Genomic DNA, 26466 nt, shown 5'->3' on the forward strand with positions numbered 1-26466 from the left:
GCAGAGCGTCTCAAATTCCGGTCAGATAACAGACTTGGGGTTACTTGTGTTTTAGGCTTTCCCCTTGGCGGCCAGATAGGTGCACCCACACATGTGAGGTACCATTTTCATCGGGACACCTGTGGGAACGCAGGACGGTAGGCCATGTGTTATTGGGGGGCGTGTTTCGATGGGTGAGCCAAGCGACATGTGCAGAAAATGCGTTTTTTTCCCACATTTCAGACTTTGCGGGGGTGTCTGAGTAATACATTCTGGGACAATTTGGGCATATCTTACCACTGCGAATTTCCACAGGTGCCCTCTTTTCGTAAATGCATGGGGTTCCCTGTTTTCCCCACTAGCTTGGAAATCCGAGGCCCATATCTGGATGTTGTGCCGGTCGGCAGTGCATCTCAAATTCCAGTCAGAAAACAGACTTGGGGTTACTTGTGTTTTAGGCTTTCCCCTTGGCAGCCAGATAGGTGCACCCACTCATGTGAGGTACCGTTTGCATTGGGACACCTGTGGGATTGCGGGACGGTAGGCCATGTGTTGTCGGGGGTGTGTTTCGATGGGTGAGGCAAGCAAAATGTGCGGAAAATGCGTTTTTTTCCCCACATTTCGAACTTTGCGGGGGTGTCTGGGTAATAAATCCTGGGGCGATTTGGGCATATCATAACTCTGCGGATTCCCACGTGTGTCCTCTTTTCAGAAATGCATGGGGTTCCCTGTTTTCCCCGGTGGCTTGGACACCCGAGGCCCATATCTGTATGTTATGCTGGTCGGCAAAGCGTCTCAAATTCCGGTCAGAAAACAGACTTGGGGTTACTTGTGCTTTAGGCTTTCCCCTTGGCGGCCAGGTAGGTTCACCCACACATGTGAGGTACCGGTTTCATCGGGACAACTGCGGGAACGCGGGACCATAGGCCATGTGTTGTTGGGGGCGTGTTTCGATGGGTGAGCCAATAGACGTGCAGAAAATGTGTTTTTTTCCCACATTTCAGACTTTTCGGGGGTGTCTGGGTAGAAAATTCTGGGGCGATTTGGAGATATCATACCTCTGCGGATTCCCACGAGTGTCCTCTTTTCGGAAATGCATGGGGTTCCCTGTTTTCCCCGGTGGCTTGGACACCCGAGGCCCATATCTGTATGTTGTGCCAGTCGGCAGAGCGTCTCAAATTCCGGTCAGGAAACAGACTTGGGGTTACTTGTATTTTAGGCTTTCCCCTTGGCGGCCAGTTAGGTGCACCCACACATGTGAGGTACGGTTTTCATCGGGACACCTTGGGAACGCGGGACGGTAGGCCATGTGTTGGTGGGGGCGTGCTTCGATGGGTGAGCCGAGAGAAATGTGAGGAAAATGCGTTTTTTTCCCACATTTCGGACTTTGCGGGGGTGTCTGGGTAATACATTCTGGGGTGATTTGGGCATATCATACCTCTGCGGATTCCCACGGGTGTCCTCTTTTCGGAAATGCATGGGGTTCCCTGTTTTCCCCAGTGGCTTGGACACCCGAGGACCATATCTGTATGTTGTGCCGGTCGGCAGAGTGTCTCATATTCCGCTCAGAAAACAGACTTGGGGTTACTTGTGTTTTAGGCTTTCCCCTTGGCGGCCAGGTAGGTGCACCCGCACATGTGAGGTACCGTTTTCATCGGGACACCTGTGGGAACACGGGACGGTAGGCCATGTGTTGTTGGGGGCGTGTTTCGATGGGTGAGACGAGCGACATGTGCGGAAAACGCGTTTTTTTCCCCACATTTCAGACTTTGCACGGGTGTCTGGGTAATAAATTCTGGGGCGATTTGGGCATATCATACCTCTGCGGATTCCCACAGGTGTCCTCTTTTCGGAAATGCATGGGGTTCCCTGTTTTCCCCGGTGGCTTGGCCACCCGTGGCTCATATCTGTATGTTGTTCCAGTCGGCAGAGTGTCTCAAATTCCAGTCAGAAAACAGACTTGGGGTTACTTGTGTTTTAGGCTTTCCCCTTGGCGGCCAGGTAGGTTCACCCACACATGTGAGGTACCCTTTTCATCGGGACACCTGTGGGAACGCGGGACGGAAGGCCATGTGTCGTTGGGTGCGTGTTTCGATGGGTGAGTCGAGCAAAATGTGCAGAAAATGCGTTTTTTTCCCACATTTCAGTCTTTGCTGGGGTGTCTGGGTAATAAATTCTGGGGAGATTTGGGGATATAATACCTCTGCAGACTCCCACGGGTGTCCGCTTTTCGGAAATGCATGGGGTTCCCTGTTTTCCCCGGTGGCTTGGACACACGAAGCCCATATCTGTATGTTGTGCCGGTTGGCAGAGCGTCTCAAATTCCGGTCAGAAAACAGACTTGGGGTTACTTGTGTTTTAGGCTTTCCCCTTGGCAGCCAGGTAGGTGCACCCACATATGTGAGGTACCGTTTTCATCGGGACACCTATGGGAACGCGGGAAGGTAGGCCATGTGCTGTTGGGGGCGTGTTTCGATGGGTGAGCCGAGCGACACGTGTGCGGAAAATGCGTTTTTTTCCCCACATTTCGGACTTTGTGGGGGTGTCTGGGTAATAAATTCTGGGGCGATTTGGGCAAATCATACCTCTGCTGATTCCCACGGGTGTCCTCTTTTCATAAATGCATGGGGTTCCCTGTTTTCCCCAGTAGCTTGGACACCCGAGGCCCATATCTGGATGTTGTGCCGGTCGGCAGAGCGTCTCAAATTCCAGTCAGAAAACAGACTTGGGGTTACTTGTGTTTTAGGCTTTCCACTTGGCGGTCAGGTAGGTGCACCCACACATGTGAGGTACTGTTTTCATCGGGACACCTGTGGGAACGCGGGATGGTAGGCCATGTGCTGTTGAGAGCGTTTTTCGATGGGTGAGCCGAGCGAAATGTGCGGAAAATGCGTTTTTTTTTCCCACATTTCGGACTTTGCGGGGGTGTCTGGGTAATAAATTCTGGGGAGATTTGGGCATATCATACCTCTGCAGATTCCCACGGGTGTCCTCTTTTCGGAAATGCATGGGGTTCCCTGTTTTACCCGGTGGCTTGGACACCCGAGGCCCATATCTGTATGTTGCGCCGGTCGGCAGAGCGTCTCAAATTCCGGTCATAAAACAGACTTGGGGTTACTTGTGTTTTAGGCTTTCCCCTTGGCGGCCAGATAGGTGCACCCACACATGTGAGGTACCATTTTCATCGGGACACCTGTGGGAACGCAGGACGGTAGGCCATGTGTTATTGGGGGGCGTGTTTCGATGGGTGAGCCAAGCGACATGTGCAGAAAATGCGTTTTTTTCCCACATTTCAGACTTTGCGGGGGTGTCTGCGTAATACATTCTGGGACAATTTGGGCATATCTTACCACTGCGAATTTCCACAGGTGTCCTCTTTTCGTAAATGCATGGGGTTCCCTGTTTTCCCCACTAGCTTGGAAATCCGAGGCCCATATCTGGATGTTGTGCCGGTCGGCAGTGCATCTCAAATTCCAGTCAGAAAACAGACTTGGGGTTACTTGTGTTTTAGGCTTTCCCCTTGGCAGCCAGATAGGTGCACCCACTCATGTGAGGTACCGTTTGCATTGGGACACTTGTGGGATCGCGGGACGGTAGGCCATGTGTTGTCGGGGGTGTGTTTCGATGGGTGAGGCAAGCAAAATGTGCGGAAAATGCGTTTTTTTCCCCACATTTCGAACTTTGCGGGGGTGTCTGGGTAATAAATCCTGGGGCGATTTGGGCATATCATAACTCTGCGGATTCCCACGTGTGTCCTCTTTTCAGAAATGCATGGGGTTCCCTGTTTTCCCCGGTGGCTTGGACACCCGAGGCCCATATCTGTATGTTATGCTGGTCGGCAAAGCGTCTCAAATTCCGGTCAGAAAACAGACTTGGGGTTACTTGTGTTTTAGGCTTTCCCCTTGGCGGCCAGGTAGGTTCACCCACACATGTGAGGTACCGGTTTCATCGGGACAACTGCGGGAACGCGGGACCATAGGCCATGTGTTGTTGGGGGCGTGTTTCGATGGGTGAGCCAATAGACATGTGCAGAAAATGTGTTTTTTTCCCACATTTCAGACTTTTCGGGGGTGTCTGGGTAATAAATTCTGGGGCGATTTGGAGATATCATACCTCTGCGGATTCCCACGGGTGTCCTCTTTTCGGAAATGCATGGGGTTCCCTGTTTTCCCCGGTGGCTTGGACACCCGAGGCCCATATCTGTATGTTGTGCCAGTCGGCAGAGCGTCTCAAATTCCGGTCAGGAAACAGACTTGGGGTTACTTGTATTTTAGGCTTTCCCCTTGGCGGCCAGTTAGGTGCACCCACACATGTGAGGTACGGTTTTCATCGGGACACCTTGGGAACGCGGGACGGTAGGCCATGTGTTGGTGGGGGCGTGCTTCGATGGGTGAGCCGAGAGAAATGTGAGGAAAATGCGTTTTTTTCCCACATTTCGGACTTTGCGGGGGTGTCTGGGTAATACATTCTGGGGTGATTTGGGCATATCATACCTCTGCGGATTCCCACGGGTGTCCTCTTTTCGGAAATGCATGGGGTTCCCTGTTTTCCCCAGTGGCTTGGACACCCGAGGACCATATCTGTATGTTGTGCCGGTCGGCAGAGTGTCTCATATTCCGCTCAGAAAACAGACTTGGGGTTACTTGTGTTTTAGGCTTTCCCCTTGGCGGCCAGGTAGGTGCACCCGCACATGTGAGGTACCGTTTTCATCGGGACACCTGTGGGAACACGGGACGGTAGGCCATGTGTTGTTGGGGGCGTGTTTCGATGGGTGAGACGAGCGACATGTGCGGAAAACGCGTTTTTTTCCCCACATTTCAGACTTTGCACGGGTGTCTGGGTAATAAATTCTGGGGCGATTTGGGCATATCATACCTCTGCGGATTCCCACAGGTGTCCTCTTTTCGGAAATGCATGGGGTTCCCTGTTTTCCCCGGAGGCTTGGCCACCCGTGGCTCATATCTGTATGTTGTTCCAGTCGGCAGAGTGTCTCAAATTCCAGTCAGAAAACAGACTTGGCGTTACTTGTGTTTTAGGCTTTCCCCTTGGCGGCCAGGTAGGTTCACCCACACATGTGAGGTACCCTTTTCATCGGGACACCTGTGGGAACGCGGGACGGAAGGCCATGTGTCGTTGGGTGCGTGTTTCGATGGGTGAGTCGAGCAAAATGTGCAGAAAATGCGTTTTTTTCCCACATTTCAGTCTTTGCGGGGGTGTCTGGGTAATAAATTCTGGGGAGATTTGGGGATATAATACCTCTGCAGACTCCCACGGGTGTCCGCTTTTCGGAAATGCATGGGGTTCCCTGTTTTCCCCGGTGGCTTGGACACACGAAGCCCATATCTGTATGTTGTGCCGGTTGGCAGAGCGTCTCAAATTCCGGTCAGAAAACAGACTTGGGGTTACTTGTGTTTTAGGCTTTCCCCTTGGCAGCCAGGTAGGTGCACCCACATATGTGAGGTACCGTTTTCATCGTGACACCTATGGGAACGCGGGAAGGTAGGCCATGTGCTGTTGGGGGCGTGTTTCGATGGGTGAGCCGAGCGACACGTGTGCGGAAAATGCGTTTTTTTCCCCCCATTTCGGACTTTGTGGGGGTGTCTGGGTAATAAATTCTGGGGCGATTTGGGCAAATCATACCTCTGCTGATTCCCACGGGTGTCCTCTTTTCATAAATGCATGGGGTTCCCTGTTTTCCCCAGTAGCTTGGACACCCGAGGCCCATATCTGGATGTTGTGCCGGTCGGCAGAGCGTCTCAAATTCCAGTCAGAAAACAGACTTGGGGTTACTTGTGTTTTAGGCTTTCCACTTGGCGGTCAGGTAGGTGCACCCACACATGTGAGGTACTGTTTTCATCGGGACACCTGTGGGAACGCGGGATGGTAGGCCATGTGCTGTTGGAGGCGTGTTTCGATGGGTGAGCTGAGCGAAATGTGCGGAAAATGCATTTTTTTACCCCACATTTCGGACTTTGCGGGGTGTCTGGGTAATAAATTCAGGGCGATTTGGCATATCATACCTCTGCGGATTCCCACGGGTGTCCTCCTTTCGGAAATGCATGGGGTTCCCTGTTTTCCCCGGTGGCCTGGACACCCGAGGCCCATATCTGTATGTTGTGCCGGTCGGCAGAGCGTCTCAAATTCCGGTCAGAAAACAGACTTGGGGTTACTTGTGTTTTAGGCTTTCCCCTTGGTGGCCAGGTAGGTGCACCCACTCATGTGAGGTACCGTTTTCATCGGCACACCTTGGGAACACGGGACGGTAGGCCATGTGTTGTTGGGGGCGTGTTTCGATGGGTGAGCCAATAGACATGTGCAAAAAATGCGTTTTTTTCCCACATTTCAGACTTTTCGGGGGTGTCTGGGTGATAAATTCTGGGGCGATTTGGAGATATCATACCTCTGCGGATTCCCAGGGGTGTCCTCTTTTCGGAAATGCATGGGGTTCCCTGTTTTCCCCGGTGGCTTGGACACCCGAGGCCCATATCTGTATGTTGTGCCAGTCGGCAGAGCGTCTCAAATTCCGGTCAGGAAACAGACTTGGGGTTACTTGTATTTTAGGCTTTCCCCTTGGCGGCCAGGTAGGTGCACCCACACATGTGAGGTACCGGTTTCATCGGGACACCTGCGGGAACGCGGGACCATAGGCCATGTGTTGTTGGGGGCGTGTTTCGATGGGTGAGCCAATAGACATGTGCAGAAAATGTTTTTGTTTTCCCACATTTCAGACTTTGCGGGGGTGTCTGGGTAATAAATTGTGGGGCGATTTGGAGATATCATACCTCTGCGGATTCCCACGGGTGTCCTCTTTTCGGAAATGCATGGGGTTCCCTGTTTTCCCCGGTGGCTTGGACACCCGAGGCCCATATCTGTATGTTGTGCCGGTCGGCAGAGCGTCTCAAATTCCGGTCAGGAAACAGACTTGGGGTTACTTGTATTTTAGGCTTTCCCCTTGGCGGCCAGTTAGGTGCACCCACACATGTGAGGTACGGTTTTCATCGGGACACCTTGGGAACGCGGGACGGTAGGCCATGTGTTGTTGGGGGCGTGCTTCGATGGGTGAGCCGAGAGAAATGTGAGGAAAATGCGGTTTTTTCCCACATTTCGGACTTTGCGGGGGTGTCTGGGTAATACATTCTGGGGTGATTTGGGCATATCATACCTCTGCGGATTCCCACGGGTGTCCTCTTTTTGGAAATGCATGGGGTTCCCTGTTTTCCCCAGTGGCTTGGACACCCGAGGCCCATATCTGTATGTTGTGCCGGTCGGCAGAGTGTCTCATATTCCGCTCAGAAAACAGACTTGGGGTTACTTGTGTTTTAGGCTTTCCCCTTGGCGGCCAGGTAGGTGCACCCGCACATGTGAGGTACCGTTTTCATCGGGACACCTGTGGGAACACGGGACGGTAGGCCATGTGTTGTTCGGGGCGTGTTTCGATGGGTGAGACGAGCGACATGTGCGGAAAACGCGTTTTTTTTCCCCACATTTCAGACTTTGCACGGGTGTCTGGGTAATAAATTCTGGGGCGATTTGGGCATGTCATACCTCTGCGGATTCCCACAGGTGTCCTCTTTTCGGAAATGCATGGGGTTCCCTGTTTTCCCCGGTGGCTTGGCCACCCGTGGCTCATATCTGTATGTTGTTCCAGTCGGCAGAGTGTCTCAAATTCCAGTCAGAAAACAGACTTGGCGTTACTTGTGTTTTAGGCTTTCCCCTTGGTGGCCAGGTAGGTTCACCCACACATGTGAGGTACCCTTTTCATCGGGACACCTGTGGGAATGCGGGACGGTAGGCCATGTGTCGTTGGGTGCGTGTTTCGATAGGTGAGTCGAGCAAAATGTGCAGAAAATGCGTTTTTTTCCCACATTTCAGTCTTTGCGAGGGTGACTGGGTAATAAATTCTGGGGCGATTTGGGGATATAATACCTCTGCAGACTCCCACGGGTGTCCGCTTTTCGGAAATGCATGGGGTTCCCTGTTTTCCCCGGTGGCTTGGACACACGAAGCCCATATCTGTATGTTGTGCCGGTTGGCAGAGCGTCTCAAATTCCGGTCAGAAAACAGACTTGGGGTTACTTGTGTTTTAGGCTTTCCCCTTGGCAGCCAGGTAGGTGCACCCACATATGTGAGGTACCGTTTTCATCGGGACACCTATGGGAATGCGGGAAGGTAGGCCATGTGCTGTTGGGGGCGTGTTTCGATGGGTGAGCCGAGCGACACGTGTGCGGAAAAGGCGTTTTTTTCCCCACATTTCGGACTTTGTGGGGGTGTCTGGGTAATAAATTCTGGGGCGATTTGGGCAAATCATACCTCTGCGGATTCCCACGGGTGTCCTCTTTTCGGAAATGCATGGGGTTCCCTGTTTTCCCCGGTGGCTTGGACACCCGAGGCCCATATCTGTATGTTGTGCCGGTCGGCAGAGCGTCTCAAATTCCGGTCAGGAAACAGACTTGGGGTTACTTGTATTTTAGGCTTTCCCCTTGGCGGCCAGTTAGGTGCACCCACACATGTGAGGTACGGTTTTCATCGGGACACCTTGGGAACGCGGGACGGTAGGCCATGTGTTGTTGGGGGCGTGCTTCGATGGGTGAGCCGAGAGAAATGTGAGGAAAATGCGGTTTTTTCCCACATTTCGGACTTTGCGGGGGTGTCTGGGTAATACATTCTGGGGTGATTTGGGCATATCATACCTCTGCGGATTCCCACGGGTGTCCTCTTTTTGGAAATGCATGGGGTTCCCTGTTTTCCCCAGTGGCTTGGACACCCGAGGCCCATATCTGTATGTTGTGCCGGTCGGCAGAGTGTCTCATATTCCGCTCAGAAAACAGACTTGGGGTTACTTGTGTTTTAGGCTTTCCCCTTGGCGGCCAGGTAGGTGCACCCGCACATGTGAGGTACCGTTTTCATCGGGACACCTGTGGGAACACGGGACGGTAGGCCATGTGTTGTTGGGGGCGTGTTTCAATGGGTGAGCCGAGCGTAATGTGCGGAAAATGTTTTTGTTTTCCCACATTTCAGACTTTGCGGGCGTGTCTGAGTAATACATTCTGGGGCACTTTGGGCATATCATACCTCTGCGGATTTCCACAGGTGTCCTCTTTTCGGAAATGCATGGGGTCCCTGTTTTCCCCGGTGGCTTGGGCATCCGAGGCCCATATCTGTATGTTGTGCCGGTCGGCAAAGCGTCTCAAATTCCAGTCAGAAAACAGTCTTGGGGTTACTTGTGTTTTAGGCTTTCCCCTTGGCGGCAGATAGGTGCACCCACACATGTGAGGTACCGTTTTCATTGGGACACCTGTGGGAACGCGGGACAGTAGGCCATGTGTTGTTGGGGGGGTGTTTTGATGGGTGAGCCGACCAAAATGTGCAGAAAATGCATTTTTTCCCACATTTCAGACTTTGCGGGGGTGTCTGGGTAATACATTCTGGGGCAATTTAGGGATATCATAACTCTGCAGCCTCCCACGGGTGTCTGCTTTTCAGAAATGCATGGGGCTCCCTGTTTTCCCCGGTGGCTTGGACACCCGAGGCCCATATCTGTATGTTGTGCCGGTCGGCAGAGCGTCTCAAATTCCGGTCAGAAAACAGACTTGGGGTTACTTGTGTTTTAGGCTTTCCCCTTGGCGGCCAGGTAGGTGCACCCACTCATGTGAGGTACCGTTTTCATCGGCACACCTTGGGAACACGGGACGGTAGGCCATGTGTTGTTGGGGGCGTGTTTCAATGGGTGAGCCGAGCGACATTTGTGCGGAAAATGCGTTTTTTTTCCCCACATTTCGGACTTTGTGGGGGTGTCTGGGTAATAAATTCTGGGGCGATTTGGGCATATCATACCTCTGCGGATTCCCATGGGTGTCCTCTTTTCGGAAATGCATGGGGTTCCCTGTTTTCCCTGGTGGCTTGGACACCCTAGGCCCATATCTGTATGTTGTGCTGGTCGGCAGAGCGTCTCAAATTCCGCTCAGAAAACAGACTTGGGGTTACTTGTGTTTTAGGCTTTCCCCTTGGCGGCCAGGTAGGTGCACCCACAAATGTGAGGTACCGTTTTCATCGGAACACATGTGGGAACGCGGGACGGTAGGCCATGTGTTGTTGGGGGCGTGTTTCGATGGGTGAGTCGAGCGACATGTGTGTAAAACACGTTTTTTTCCCCACGTTTCGGACTTTGTGGGAGTGTCTGGGTAATAAATTCTGGGGCGATTTGGGCATATCATACCTCTGCGGATTCCCACGGGTGTCCTCTTTTCGTAAATGCATGGGGGTCCCTGTTTTCCCAATTAGCTTGGACACCCGAGGACCATATCTGTATGTTGCGCCGGTCAGCAGAGCGTCCCAAATTCCGGTCAGAAAACAGACTTGGGGTTACTTGTGTTTTAGGCTTTCCCCTTGGCGGCCAGGTAGGTGCACCCACACATGTGAGGTACCGTTTTCATCGGGACACCTGTGGGAACGTGGGATGGTAGGCCATGTGCTGTTGGGGGCGTGTTTCGATGGGTGAGCCGAGCGAAATGTACGGAAAATGCATTTTTTTCCTCCACATTTCGGACTTTGTGGGGTGTCTAGGTGATACATTCTGGGCGATTTGGCATATCATACCTCTGCGGATTCCCACAGGTGTCCTCCTTTCGGAAATGCATGGGGTTCCCTGTTTTCCCCAGTGGCTTGGACACCCAAGGCCCATATCTGTATGTTGTGCCGGTCGGCAGAGCGTCTCAAATTCCGGTCAGAAAACATACTTGGGGTCACTTGTGTTTTAGGCTTTCCCCTTAGCGCCCAGGTAGGTGCACCCACACATGTGAGGTACCATTTTCATTGGCACACCTTGGGAACAGGGGACGGTAGGCCATGTGTTGTTGGGGCGTGTTTCAATGGGTGAGCCGAGCGTAATGTGCGGAAAATGCATTTTTTTCCCCACATTTCAGACTTTGCCGGGGTGTCTGAGTAAGACATTCTGGGGCGATTTGGGCATATCATACCTCTGCGGATTCCCACGGGTGTCCTCTTTTTGTAAATGCATGGGGTTCCCTGTTTTCCCCAGTAGCTTGGACACCCGAGGCCCATATATGTATGTTGTGCCGGTCGGCAGAGCGTCTCAAATTCCAGTCAGAAAACAGACTTGGGGTTACTTGTGTTTTAGGCTTTCCTCTTGGCGGCCAGGTAGGTGCACCCACACATGTGAGGTACCGTTTTCATCGGGACACCTGTGGGAATGCGGAACAGTAGGCCATGTGTTGTTGGGGGCGTGTTTCGATGGGTGAGCCGAGCGAAATGTGCAGAAAATGCGTTTTTCCCCACATTTCAGAATTTGCCAGGGTGTCTGGGTAATAAATTCTGGGGCGATTTGGGCATATCATACCTCTGTAGATTCCCACGGGTGTCCTATTTTCGTAAAGGCATGGGCTTCTCTGTTTTCCCCGGTGGCTTGGACACCCAAGGCCCATATCTGTATGTTGTGCCAGTCGGCAGAGCGTCTAAAATTCCGGTCAGATAACAGACTTGGGGTTACTTGTGTTTTAGGCTTTCCCCTTGGCGGCCAGATAGGTGCACCCACACATGTGAGGTACCATTTTCATCGGGACACCTGTGGGAACGCGGGACGATAGGCCATGTGTTGTTGGGGGGCGTGTTTCGATGGTTGAGCCAAGCGACATGTGCAGAAAATGTGTTTTTTTCCCACATTTCAGACTTTGCGGGGTGTCTGGGTGATAAATTCTGGGGCGATTTGGGGATATCATACCTCTGCGGATTCCCACGGGTGTCCTCTTTTCGGAAATGCATGGGGTTAACTGTTTTCCCCGGTGGCTTGGACACCCGAGGCCCATATCTGTATGTTGTGCCGGTCGGCAGAGCGTCTCAAATTCCGGTCAGGAAACAGACTTGGGGTTACTTGTGTTTTAGGCTTTCCCCTTGGCGGCCAGGTAGGTGCACCCACACATGTGAGGTACCGTTTTCATCGGGACACCTTGGGAACGCGAGACGGTAGGCCATGTGTTGTTGGGGGCGTGTTTCGATGGGTGAGCCGAGCGTAATGTGCGGAAAATGTTTTTGTTTTCCCACATTTCAGAATTTGCCAGGGTGTCTGGGTAATAAATTCTGGGGCGATTTGGGCATATCATACCTCTGCAGATTCCCACGGTTGTCCTATTTTCGTAAAGGCATGGGCTTCTCTGTTTTCCCCGGTGGCTTGGACACCCAAGGCCCATATCTGTATGTTGTGCCAGTCAGCAGAGCGTCTCAAATTCCGGTCAGATAACAGACTTGGGGTTACTTGTGTTTTAGGCTTTCCCCTTGGCGGCAAGATAGGTGCACCCACACATGTGAGGTACCATTTTCATCGGGACACCTGTGGGAACGCAGGACGGTAGGCCATGTGTTATTGGGGGGCGTGTTTCGATGGGTGAGCCAAGCGACATGTGCAGAAAATGCGTTTTTTTCCCACATTTCAGACTTTGCGGGGGTGTCTGAGTAATACATTCTGGGACAATTTGGGCATATCTTACCACTGCGAATTTCCACAGGTGTCCTCTTTTCGTAAATGCATGGGGTTCCCTGTTTTCCCCACTAGCTTGGAAATCCGAGGCCCATATCTGGATGTTGTGCCGGTCGGCAGTGCATCTCAAATTCCAGTCAGAAAACAGACTTGGGGTTACTTGTGTTTTAGGCTTTCCCCTTGGCAGCCAGATAGGTGCACCCACTCATGTGAGGTACCGTTTGCATTGGGACACCTGTGGGATTGCGGGACGGTAGGCCATGTGTTGTCGGGGGTGTGTTTCGATGGGTGAGGCAAGCAAAATGTGCGGAAAATGCGTTTTTTTCCCCACATTTCGAACTTTGCGGGGGTGTCTGGGTAATAAATCCTGGGGCGATTTGGGCATATCATAACTCTGCGGATTCCCACGTGTGTCCTCTTTTCAGAAATGCATGGGGTTCCCTGTTTTCCCCGGTGGCTTGGACACCCGAGGCCCATATCTGTATGTTATGCTGGTCGGCAAAGCGTCTCAAATTCCGGTCAGAAAACAGACTTGGGGTTACTTGTGTTTTAGGCTTTCCCCTTGGCGGCCAGGTAGGTTCACCCACACATGTGAGGTACCGGTTTCATCGGGACAACTGCGGGAACGCGGGACCATAGGCCATGTGTTGTTGGGGGCGTGTTTCGATGGGTGAGCCAATAGACATGTGCAGAAAATGTGTTTTTTTCCCACATTTCAGACTTTTCGGGGGTGTCTGGGTAGAAAATTCTGGGGCGATTTGGAGATATCATACCTCTGCGGATTCCCACGGGTGTCCTCTTTTCGGAAATGCATGGGGTTCCCTGTTTTCCCCGGTGGCTTGGACACCCGAGGCCCATATCTGTATGTTGTGCCAGTCGGCAGAGCGTCTCAAATTCCGGTCAGGAAACAGACTTGGGGTTACTTGTATTTTAGGCTTTCCCCTTGGCGGCCAGTTAGGTGCACCCACACATGTGAGGTACGGTTTTCATCGGGACACCTTGGGAACGCGGGACGGTAGGCCATGTGTTGGTGGGGGCGTGCTTCGATGGGTGAGCCGAGAGAAATGTGAGGAAAATGCGTTTTTTTCCCACATTTCGGACTTTGCGGGGGTGTCTGGGTAATACATTCTGGGGTGATTTGGGCATATCATACCTCTGCGGATTCCCACGGGTGTCCTCTTTTCGGAAATGCATGGGGTTCCCTGTTTTCCCCAGTGGCTTGGACACCCGAGGACCATATCTGTATGTTGTGCCGGTCGGCAGAGTGTCTCATATTCCGCTCAGAAAACAGACTTGGGGTTACTTGTGTTTTAGGCTTTCCCCTTGGCGGCCAGGTAGGTGCACCCGCACATGTGAGGTACCGTTTTCATCGGGACACCTGTGGGAACCCGGGACGGTAGGCCATGTGTTGTTGGGGGCGTGTTTCGATGGGTGAGACGAGCGACATGTGCGGAAAACGCGTTTTTTTCCCCACATTTCAGACTTTGCACGGGTGTCTGGGTAATAAATTCTGGGGCGATTTGGGCATATCATACCTCTGCGGATTCCCACAGGTGTCCTCTTTTCGGAAATGCATGGGGTTCCCTGTTTTCCCGGGTGGCTTGGCCACCCGTGGCTCATATCTGTATGTTGTTCCAGTCGGCAGAGTGTCTCAAATTCCAGTCAGAAAACAGACTTGGCGTTACTTGTGTTTTAGGCTTTCCCCTTGGCGGCCAGGTAGGTTCACCCACACATGTGAGGTACCCTTTTCATCGGGACACCTGTGGGAACGCGGGACGGAAGGCCATGTGTCGTTGGGTGCCATGTTTCGATGGGTGAGTCGAGCAAAATGTGCAGAAAATGCGTTTTTTTCCCACATTTCAGTCTTTGCTGGGGTGTCTGGGTAATAAATTCTGGGGAGATTTGGGGATATAATACCTCTGCAGACTCCCACGGGTGTCCGCTTTTCGGAAATGCATGGGGTTCCCTGTTTTCCCCGGTGGCTTGGACACACGAAGCCCATATCTGTATGTTGTGCCGGTTGGCAGAGCGTCTCAAATTCCGGTCAGAAAACAGACTTGGGGTTACTTGTGTTTTAGGCTTTCCCCTTGGCAGCCAGGTAGGTGCACCCACATATGTGAGGTACCGTTTTCATCGGGACACCTATGGGAACGCGGGAAGGTAGGCCATGTGCTGTTGGGGGCGTGTTTCGATGGGTGAGCCGAGCGACACGTGTGCGGAAAATGCGTTTTTTTCCCCACATTTCGGACTTTGTGGGGGTGTCTGGGTAATAAATTCTGGGGCGATTTGGGCAAATCATACCTCTGCTGATTCCCACGGGTGTCCTCTTTTCATAAATGCATGGGGTTCCCTGTTTTCCCCAGTAGCTTGGACACCCGAGGCCCATATCTGGATGTTGTGCCGGTCGGCAGAGCGTCTCAAATTCCAGTCAGAAAACAGACTTGGGGTTACTTGTGTTTTAGGCTTTCCACTTGGCGGTCAGGTAGGTGCACCCACACATGTGAGGTACTGTTTTCATCGGGACACCTGTGGGAACGCGGGATGGTAGGCCATGTGCTGTTGAGAGCGTTTTTCGATGGGTGAGCCGAGCGAAATGTGCGGAAAATGCGTTTTTTTTCCCACATTTCGGACTTTGCGGGGGTGTCTGGGTAATAAATTCTGGGGAGATTTGGGCATATCATACCTCTGCAGATTCCCACGGGTGTCCTCTTTTCGGAAATGCATGGGGTTCCCTGTTTTACCCGGTGGCTTGGACACCCGAGGCCCATATCTGTATGTTGCGCCGGTCGGCAGAGCGTCTCAAATTCCGGTCATAAAACAGACTTGGGGTTACTTGTGTTTTAGGCTTTCCCCTTGGCGGCCAGATAGGTGCACCCACACATGTGAGGTACCATTTTCATCGGGACACCTGTGGGAACGCAGGACGGTAGGCCATGTGTTATTGGGGGGCGTGTTTCGATGGGTGAGCCAAGCGACATGTGCAGAAAATGCGTTTTTTTCCCACATTTCAGACTTTGCGGGGGTGTCTGCGTAATACATTCTGGGACAATTTGGGCATATCTTACCACTGCGAATTTCCACAGGTGTCCTCTTTTCGTAAATGCATGGGGTTCCCTGTTTTCCCCACTAGCTTGGAAATCCGAGGCCCATATCTGGATGTTGTGCCGGTCGGCAGTGCATCTCAAATTCCAGTCAGAAAACAGACTTGGGGTTACTTGTGTTTTAGGCTTTCCCCTTGGCAGCCAGATAGGTGCACCCACTCATGTGAGGTACCGTTTGCATTGGGACACCTGTGGGATCGCGGGACGGTAGGCCATGTGTTGTCGGGGGTGTGTTTCGATGGGTGAGGCAACAAAATGTGCGGAAAATGCGTTTTTTTCCCCACATTTCGAACTTTGCGGGGGTGTCTGGGTAATAAATCCTGGGGCGATTTGGGCATATCATAACTCTGCGGATTCCCACGTGTGTCCTCTTTTCAGAAATGCATGGGGTTCCCTGTTTTCCCCGGTGGCTTGGACACCCGAGGCCCATATCTGTATGTTATGCTGGTCGGCAAAGCGTCTCAAATTCCGGTCAGAAAACAGACTTGGGGTTACTTGTGTTTTAGGCTTTCCCCTTGGCGGCCAGGTAGGTTCACCCACACATGTGAGGTACCGGTTTCATCGGGACAACTGCGGGAACGCGGGACCATAGGCCATGTGTTGTTGGGGGCGTGTTTCGATGGGTGAGCCAATAGACATGTGCAGAAAATGTGTTTTTTTCCCACATTTCAGACTTTTCGGGGGTGTCTGGGTAATAAATTCTGGGGCGATTTGGAGATATCATACCTCTGCGGATTCCCACGGGTGTCCTCTTTTCGGAAATGCATGGGGTTCCCTGTTTTCCCCGGTGGCTTGGACACCCGAGGCCCATATCTGTATGTTGTGCCAGTCGGCAGAGCGTCTCAAATTCCGGTCAGGAAACAGACTTGGGGTTACTTGTATTTTAGGCTTTCCCCTTGGCGGCCAGTTAGGTGCACCCACACATGTGAGGTACGGTTTTCATCGGGACACCTTGGGAACGCGGGACGGTAGGCCATGTGTTGGTGGGGGCGTGCTTCGATGGGTGAGCCGAGAGAAATGTGAGGAAAATGCGTTTTTTTCCCACATTTCGGACTTTGCGGGGGTGTCTGGGTAATACATTCTGGGGTGATTTGGGCATATCATACCTCTGCGGATTCCCACGGGTGTCCTCTTTTCGGAAATGCATGGGGTTCCCTGTTTTCCCCAGTGGCTTGGACACCCGAGGACCATATCTGTATGTTGTGCCGGTCGGCAGAGTGTCTCATATTCCGCTCAGAAAACAGACTTGGGGTTACTTGTGTTTTAGGCTTTCCCCTTGGCGGCCAGGTAGGTGCACCCGCACATGTGAGGTACCGTTTTCATCGGGACACCTGTGGGAACACGGGACGGTAGGCCATGTGTTGTTGGGGGCGTGTTTCGATGGGTGAGACGAGCGACATGTGCGGAAAACGCGTTTTTTTCCCCACATTTCAGAATTTGCACGGGTGTCTGGGTAATAAATTCTGGGGCGATTTGGGCATATCATACCTCTGCGGATTCCCACAGGTGTCCTCTTTTCGGAAATGCATGGGGTTCCCTGTTTTCCCCGGAGGCTTGGCCACCCGTGGCTCATATCTGTATGTTGTTCCAGTCGGCAGAGTGTCTCAAATTCCAGTCAGAAAACAGACTTGACGTTACTTGTGTTTTAGGCTTTCCCCTTGGCGGCCAGGTAGGTTCACCCACACATGTGAGGTACCCTTTTCATCGGGACACCTGTGGGAACGCGGGACGGAAGGCCATGTGTCGTTGGGTGCGTGTTTCGATGGGTGAGTCGAGCAAAATGTGCAGAAAATGCGTTTTTTTCCCACATTTCAGTCTTTGCGGGGGTGTCTGGGTAATAAATTCTGGGGAGATTTGGGGATATAATACCTCTGCAGACTCCCACGGGTGTCCGCTTTTCGGAAATGCATGGGGTTCCCTGTTTTCCCCGGTGGCTTGGACACACGAAGCCCATATCTGTATGTTGTGCCGGTTGGCAGAGCGTCTCAAATTCCGGTCAGAAAACAGACTTGGGGTTACTTGTGTTTTAGGCTTTCCCCTTGGCAGCCAGGTAGGTGCACCCACATATGTGAGGTACCGTTTTCATCGTGACACCTATGGGAACGCGGGAAGGTAGGCCATGTGCTGTTGGGGGCGTGTTTCGATGGGTGAGCCGAGCGACACGTGTGCGGAAAATGCGTTTTTTTCCCCCCATTTCGGACTTTGTGGGGGTGTCTGGGTAATAAATTCTGGGGCGATTTGGGCAAATCATACCTCTGCTGATTCCCACGGGTGTCCTCTTTTCATAAATGCATGGGGTTCCCTGTTTTCCCCAGTAGCTTGGACACCCAAGGCCCATATCTGGATGTTGTGCCGGTCGGCAGAGCGTCTCAAATTCCAGTCAGAAAACAGACTTGGGGTTACTTGTGTTTTAGGCTTTCCACTTGGCGGTCAGGTAGGTGCACCCACACATGTGAGGTACTGTTTTCATCGGGACACCTGTGGGAACGCGGGATGGTAGGCCATGTGCTGTTGGAGGCGTGTTTCGATGGGTGAGCTGAGCGAAATGTGCGGAAAATGCATTTTTTTACCCCACATTTCGGACTTTGCGGGGTGTCTGGGTAATAAATTCAGGGCGATTTGGCATATCATACCTCTGCGGATTCCCACGGGTGTCCTCCTTTCGGAAATGCATGGGGTTCCCTGTTTTCCCCGGTGGCCTGGACACCCGAGGCCCATATCTGTATGTTGTGCCGGTCGGCAGAGCGTCTCAAATTCCGGTCAGAAAACAGACTTGGGGTTACTTGTGTTTTAGGCTTTCCCCTTGGTGGCCAGGTAGGTGCACCCACTCATGTGAGGTACCGTTTTCATCGGCACACCTTGGGAACACGGGACGGTAGGCCATGTGTTGTTGGGGGCGTGTTTCGATGGGTGAGCCAATAGACATGTGCAAAAAATGCGTTTTTTTCCCACATTTCAGACTTTTCGGGGGTGTCTGGGTGATAAATTCTGGGGCGATTTGGAGATATCATACCTCTGCGGATTCCCAGGGGTGTCCTCTTTTCGGAAATGCATGGGGTTCCCTGTTTTCCCCGGTGGCTTGGACACCCGAGGCCCATATCTGTATGTTGTGCCAGTCGGCAGAGCGTCTCAAATTCCGGTCAGGAAACAGACTTGGGGTTACTTGTATTTTAGGCTTTCCCCTTGGCGGCCAGGTAGGTGCACCCACACATGTGAGGTACCGGTTTCATCGGGACACCTGCGGGAACGCGGGACCATAGGCCATGTGTTGTTGGGGGCGTGTTTCGATGGGTGAGCCAATAGACATGTGCAGAAAATGTTTTTGTTTTCCCACATTTCAGACTTTGCGGGGGTGTCTGGGTAATAAATTCTGGGGCGATTTGGAGATATCATACCTCTGCGGATTCCCACGGGTGTCCTCTTTTCGGAAATGCATGGGGTTCCCTGTTTTCCCCGGTGGCTTGGACACCCGAGGCCCATATCTGTATGTTGTGCCGGTCGGCAGAGCGTCTCAAATTCCGGTCAGGAAACAGACTTGGGGTTACTTGTATTTTAGGCTTTCCCCTTGGCGGCCAGTTAGGTGCACCCACACATGTGAGGTACGGTTTTCATCGGGACACCTTGGGAACGCGGGACGGTAGGCCATGTGTTGTTGGGGGCGTGCTTCGATGGGTGAGCCGAGAGAAATGTGAGGAAAATGCGGTTTTTTCCCACATTTCGGACTTTGCGGGGGTGTCTGGGTAATACATTCTGGGGTGATTTGGGCATATCATACCTCTGCGGATTCCCACGGGTGTCCTCTTTTTGGAAATGCATGGGGTTCCCTGTTTTCCCCAGTGGCTTGGACACCCGAGGCCCATATCTGTATGTTGTGCCGGTCGGCAGAGTGTCTCATATTCCGCTCAGAAAACAGACTTGGGGTTACTTGTGTTTTAGGCTTTCCCCTTGGCGGCCAGGTAGGTGCACCCGCACATGTGAGGTACCGTTTTCATCGGGACACCTGTGGGAACACGGGACGGTAGGCCATGTGTTGTTCGGGGCGTGTTTCGATGGGTGAGACGAGCGACATGTGCGGAAAACGCGTTTTTTTTCCCCACATTTCAGACTTTGCACGGGTGTCTGGGTAATAAATTCTGGGGCGATTTGGGCATGTCATACCTCTGCGGATTCCCACAGGTGTCCTCTTTTCGGAAATGCATGGGGTTCCCTGTTTTCCCCGGTGGCTTGGCCACCCGTGGCTCATATCTGTATGTTGTTCCAGTCGGCAGAGTGTCTCAAATTCCAGTCAGAAAACAGACTTGGCGTTACTTGTGTTTTAGGCTTTCCCCTTGGTGGCCAGGTAGGTTCACCCACACATGTGAGGTACCCTTTTCATCGGGACACCTGTGGGAATGCGGGACGGTAGGCCATGTGTCGTTGGGTGCGTGTTTCGATAGGTGAGTCGAGCAAAATGTGCAGAAAATGCGTTTTTTTCCCACATTTCAGTCTTTGCGAGGGTGTCTGGGTAATAAATTCTGGGGCGATTTGGGGATATAATACCTCTGCAGACTCCCACGGGTGTCCGCTTTTCGGAAATGCATGGGGTTCCCTGTTTTCCCCGGTGGCTTGGACACACGAAGCCCATATCTGTATGTTGTGCCGGTTGGCAGAGCGTCTCAAATTCCGGTCAGAAAACAGACTTGGGGTTACTTGTGTTTTAGGCTTTCCCCTTGGCAGCCAGGTAGGTGCACCCACATATGTGAGGTACCGTTTTCATCGGGACACCTATGGGAATGTGGGACGATAGGCCATGTGTTGTTGGGGGGCGTGTTTCGATGGGTGAGCCGAGCGAAATGTGCAGAAAATGCATTTTTTTCCCCCACATTTCAGACTTTGCGGGGGTGTCTGGGTAATACATTCTTGGGCGATTTGGGCATATCATACCTCTGCGGATTCCCACAGGTGTCCTCTTTTCGTAAATGCATGGGGTTCCCTGTTTTCCCCGGTGGCTTGGATATCCGATGCCCATATCTGTATGTTGTGCCGGTCGGCAAAGCGTCTCAAATTCCGGTCAGAAAACAGACTTGGGGTTACTTGTGTTTTAGGCTTTCCCCTTGGCGGCCAGGTAGGTGCACCCACACATGTGAGGTACTGTTTTCATCGGAACACATGTGGGAACGCGGGACGGTAGGCCATGTGTTGTTGGGGGCGTGTTTCGAGCGACATGTGCGGAAAACGCATTTTTTTCCCACATTTCGGACTTTGCGGGGGTGTCTGGGTAATAGATTCTGGGGCGATTTGGGCATATCATACCTCTGCGGATTCCCACAGGTGTCCTCTTTTCGTAAATGCATGGGGTTCCCTGTTTTCCCAAGTAGCTTGGACACCCGAGGCCCATATCTGTATGTTGCACCGGTCGGCAGAGCGTCTTAAATTCTGGTCAGAAAACAGACTTGGGGTTACTTGTGTTTTAGGCTTTCCCCTTGGCGGCCAGGTAGGTGCACCCACACATGTGAGGTACCGTTTTCATCGGGACACCTGTGGGAATGCGGAACAGTAGGCCATGTGTTGTTGGGGCATGTTTCGATGGGTGAGCCGAGCGAAATGTGCAGAAAATGCGTTTTTTCCCACATTTCAGAATTTGCAAGGGTGTCTGGGTAATAAATTCTCTGCAGATTTGGGCATATCATACCTCTGCAGATTCCCACGGGTGTCCTATTTTCGTAAAGGCATGGGCTTCTCTGTTTTCCCCGGTGGCTTGGACACCCAAGGCCCATATCTGTATGTTGTGCCAGTCGGCAGAGCGTCTCAAATTCCGGTCAGATAACAGACTTGGGGTTACTTGTGTTTTAGGCTTTCCCCTTGGCGGCCAGATAGGTGCACCCACACATGTGAGGTACCATTTTCATCGGGACACCTGTGGGAACGCGGGACGGTAGGCCATGTGTTGTTGGGGGGCGTGTTTCGATGGGTGAGCCAAGCGACATGTACAGAAAATGCATTTTTTTCCCACATTTCAGACTTTGCGGGGTGTCTGGGTGATAAATTCTGGGGCGATTTGGGGATATCATACCTCTGCAGACTCCCCTGGGTGTCCGCTTTTCAGAAATGCATGGGGTTCCCTGTTTTCCCCGGTGGCTTGGACACCTGAGGCCCATATCTGTATGTTGTGCCGGTCGGCAGAGCGTCTCAAATTCCGGTCAGAAAACAGACTTGGGGTTACTTGTGTTTTAGGCTTTCCCCTTGATGGCCAGGTAGGTGCACCCACAAATGTGAGGTACCATTTTCATCGGAACACATGTGGGAACGCGGGACGGTAGGCCATGTGTTGTTGGGGGCGTGTTTCGATGGGTGAGTCGAGCGACATGTGTGTAAAACACGTTTTTTTCCCCACGTTTCGGACTTTGTGGGAGTGTCTGGGTAATAAATTCTGGGGCGATTTGGGCATATCATACCTCTGCGGATTCCCACGGGTGTCCTCTTTTCGTAAATGCATGGGGGTCCCTGTTTTCCCAAGTAGCTTGGACACCCGAGGACCATATCTGTATGTTGCGCCGGTCAGCAGAGCGTCCCAAATTCCGGTCAGAAAACAGACTTGGGGTTACTTGTGTTTTAGGCTTTCCCCTTGGCGGCCAGGTAGGTGCACCCACACATGTGAGGTACCGTTTTCATCGGGACACCTGTGGGAACGTGGGATGGTAGGCCATGTGCTGTTGGGGGCGTGTTTCGATGGGTGAGCCGAGCGAAATGTACGGAAAATGCATTTTTTTCCTCCACATTTCGGACTTTGTGGGGTGTCTAGGTAATACATTCTGGGCGATTTGGCATATCATACCTCTGCGGATTCCCACAGGTATCCTCCTTTCAGAAATGCATGGGGTTCCCTGTTTTCCCCAGTGGCTTGGCCACCCAAGGCCCATATCTGTATGTTGTGCCGGTCGGCAGAGCGTCTCAAATTCCGGTCAGAAAACAGACTTGGGGTTACTTGTGTTTTAGGCTTTCCCCTTGGCGGCCAGGTAGGTGCACCGGCACATGTGAGGTACCGTTTTCATCGGGACACCTGTGGGAACGCGGGACGGTAGGCCATGTGTTGTTTGGGGCGTGTTTCAATGGGTGAGCCGAGCGTAATATGCGGAAAATGCATTTTTTTTCCCACATTTCAGACTTTGCGGGGATGTCTGTGTAATACATTCTGAGGCGATTTGGGCATATCATATCTCTGCAGATTTCCACAGGTGTCCTCTTTTCGGAAATGCATGGGGTTCCCTGTTTTCCACGGTGGCTTGGACACCCGAGGCCCATATCTGTATGTTGTGCTGGTCGGCAGAGCGTCTCAAATTCTGGTCAGAAAACAGACTTGGGGTTACTTGTGTTTTAGGCTTTCCCCTTGGCGGCCAGGTAGGTGAACCCACACATGTGAGGTACCGTTTTCATCGGGACACCTGTGGGAACGCGGGATGGTAGGCCATGTGCTGTTGGAGGCGTGTTTCGATGGGTGAGCTGAGCGAAATGTGCGCAAAATGCATTTTTTTCCCCCACATTTCGGACTTTGCGGGGTGTCTGGGTAATACATTCTGGGGCAATTTAGGGATATCATAACTCTGCAGCCTCCCACGGGTGTCTGCTTTTCAGAAATGCATGGGGCTCCCTGTTTTCCCCGGTGGCTTGGACACCCGAGGCCCATATCTGTATGTTGTGCCGGTCGGCAGAGCGTCTCAAATTCCGGTCAGAAAACAGACTTGGGGTTACTTGTGTTTTAGGCTTTCCCCTTGGCAGCCAGGTAGGTGCACCCACATATGTGAGGTACCGTTTTCATCGGGACACCTATGGGAAGGCGGGAAGGTAGGCCATGTGCTGTTGGGGGCGTGTTTCGATGGGTGAGCCGAGCGACACGTGTGCGGAAAAGGCGTTTTTTTCCCCACATTTCGGACTTTGTGGGGGTGTCTGGGTAATAAATTCTGGGGCGATTTGGGCAAATCATACCTCTGCTGATTCCCACGGGTGTCCTCTTTTCATAAATGCATGGGGTTCCCTGTTTTCCCCAGTAGCTTGGACACCCGAGGCCCATATCTGGATGTTGTGCCGGTCGGCAGAGCGTCTCAAATTCCAGTCAGAAAACAGACTTGGGGTTACCTGTGTTTTAGGCTTTCCCCTTGGCGGTCAGGTAGGTGCACCCACACATGTGAGGTACTGTTTTCATCGGGACACCTGTGGGAACGCGGGATGGTAGGCCATGTGCTGTTGGAGGCGTGTTTCGATGGGTGAGCTGAGCGAAATGTGCGGAAAATGCATTTTTTTACCCCACATTTCGGACTTTGCGGGGTGTCTGGGTAATAAATTCAGGGCGATTTGGCATATCATACCTCTGCGGATTCCCACGGGTGTCCTCCTTTCGGAAATGCATGGGGTTCCCTGTTTTCCCCAGTGGCTTGGACACCAGAGGCCCATATCTGTATGTTGTGCCGGTCCACAGAGCGTCTCAAATTCCGGTCAGAAAACAGACTTGGGGTTACTTGTGTTTTAGGCTTTCCCCTTGGCGGCCAGGTAGGTGCACCCACTCATGTGAGGTACCGTTTTCATCGGCACACCTTGGGAACACGGGACGGTAGGCCATGTGTTGTTGGGGGCGTGTTTCAATGGGTGAGCCGAGCGTAATGTGCGGAAAATGTTTTTGTTTTCCCACATTTCAGACTTTGCGGGCGTGTCTGAGTAATACATTCTGGGGCAATTTGGGCATATCATACCTCTGCGGATTTCCACAGGTGTCCTCTTTTCGGAAATGCATGGGGTCCCTGTTTTCCCCGGTGGCTTGGGCATCCGAGGCCCATATCTGTATGTTGTGCCGGTCGGCAAAGCGTCTCAAATTCCAGTCAGAAAACAGTCTTGGGGTTACTTGTGTTTTAGGCTTTCCCCTTGGCGGCAGATAGGTGCACCCACACATGTGAGGTACCGTTTTCATTGGGACACCTGTGGGAACGCGGGACAGTAGGCCATGTGTTGTTGGGGGGGTGTTTTGATGGGTGAGCCGACCAAAATGTGCGGAAAATTCGTTTTTGTTTTCCCACATTTCAGACTTTGCGGGGGTGTCTGGGTAATAAATCCTGGGGCAATTTGGGCATATCATACCTCTGCGGATTCCCATGTGTGTCCTCTTTTCGGAAATGCATGGGGTTCCCTGTTTTCCTCGGTGGCTTGGACATCCGAGGCCCATATCTGTATGTTGTGCTGGTCGGCAAAGCGTCTCAAATTCCGGTCAGAAAACAGACTTGGGGTTACTTGTGTTTTAGGCTTTCCCCTTGGCGGCCAGGTAGGTGCACCCACACATGTGAGGTACCGTTTTCATTGGGACACCTTGGGAACGCGGGACGGTAGGCCATGTGTTGTTGGGGGCGTGCTTCGATGGGGGAGCCGAGCGTAATGTGCGGAAAATGTTTTGTTTTCCCACATTTCAGACTTTGCGGGGGTGTCTGGGTAATAAATTCTGGGGCGATTTGGGGATATCATACCTCTGCAGACTCCCACGGTTGTCCGCTTTTCAGAAATGCATGGGGTTCCCTGTTTTCCCCGGTGGCTTGGATACCCGAGGCCCATATCTGTATGTTGTGCCGGTCGGCAGAGCGTCTCAAATTCCGGTCAGAAAACAGACTTGGGGTTACTTGTGTTTTAGGCTTTCCCCTTGGCGGCCAGGTAGGTGCACCCACTCATGTGAGGTACAGTTTTCATCGGCACACCTTGGGAAGATGGGACGGTAGGCCATGTGTTGTTGGGGGCGTGTTTCAATGGTTGAGCTGAGCGTAATGTGCGGAAAATGTTTTTGTTTTCCCACATTTCAGACTTTGCGGGGGTGTCTGAGTAATACATTCTGGGGCAATTTGGGCATATCATACCTCTGCAGATTTCCACAGGTGTCCTCTTTTCAGAAATGCATGGGGTCCCTGTTTTCCCCGGTGGCTTGGACACCTGAGGCCCATATCTGTATGTTGTGCCAGTCGGCAGAGCGTCTCAAATTCCGGTCAGAAAACAGACTTGGGGTTACTTGTGTTTTAGGCTTTTCCCTTGGCGGCCAGGTAGGTGCACCCACACATGTGAGGTACCGTTTTCATCGGGACACCTGTGGGAACGCGGGACGGTAGGCCATGTGCTGTTGGGGGCGTGTTTCAATGGGTGAGCCGAGCGACATGTGCGGAAAATGCGTTTTTTTCCCCACATTTCGGACTGTGCGGGGGTGTCTGGGTAATAAATTCTGGGGCGATTTGGGCATATCATACCTCTGCTGATTCCCACAAGAGTCCTCTTTTCGTAAATCCATGGGGTTCCCTGTTTTCCCCAGTAGCTTGGAAACCCGAGGCCCATATCTGGATGTTGTGCCGGTCGGCAGTGCATCTCAAATTCCAGTCAGAAAACAGACTTGGCATTACTTGTGTTTTAGGCTTTCCCCTTGGCGGCCAGATAGGTGCACCCACACATGTGAGGTACCGTTTTCATTGGGACACCTGTGGGAACGCGGGACGGTTGGCCATGTGTTGTTGGGGGTGTGTTTCGATGGGTGAGGCGAGCAAAATGTGCGGAAAATGCGTTTTTTCCCCACATTTTGAACTTTGCGGGGGTGCCTGGGTAATAAATCCTGGGGCGATTTGGGCATATCATACCTCTGTGGATTCCCACACGTGTCCTCTTTTCAGAAATGCATGGGGTTCCCTGTTTTCCCCGGTGGCTTGGACACCCGAGGCCCATATCTGTATGTTGTGCCGGTCGGCAAAGCGTCTCAAATTCCGGTCAGAAAACAGAGTTGGGGTTACTTGTGTTTTAGGCTTTCCCCTTGGCGGCCAGGTAGGTGCACCCACACATGTGAGGTACCGGTTTCATCGGCACACCTTGGGAACACGGGACGGTAGGCCATGTGTTGTTGGGGGCGTG

Source organism: Ambystoma mexicanum, chromosome 4q (assembly GCF_040938575.1).
Source record: "Ambystoma mexicanum isolate Mex_15411 chromosome 4q, UKY_AmexF1_1, whole genome shotgun sequence".
Classification (NCBI taxonomy): domain Eukaryota; kingdom Metazoa; phylum Chordata; class Amphibia; order Caudata; family Ambystomatidae; genus Ambystoma; species Ambystoma mexicanum.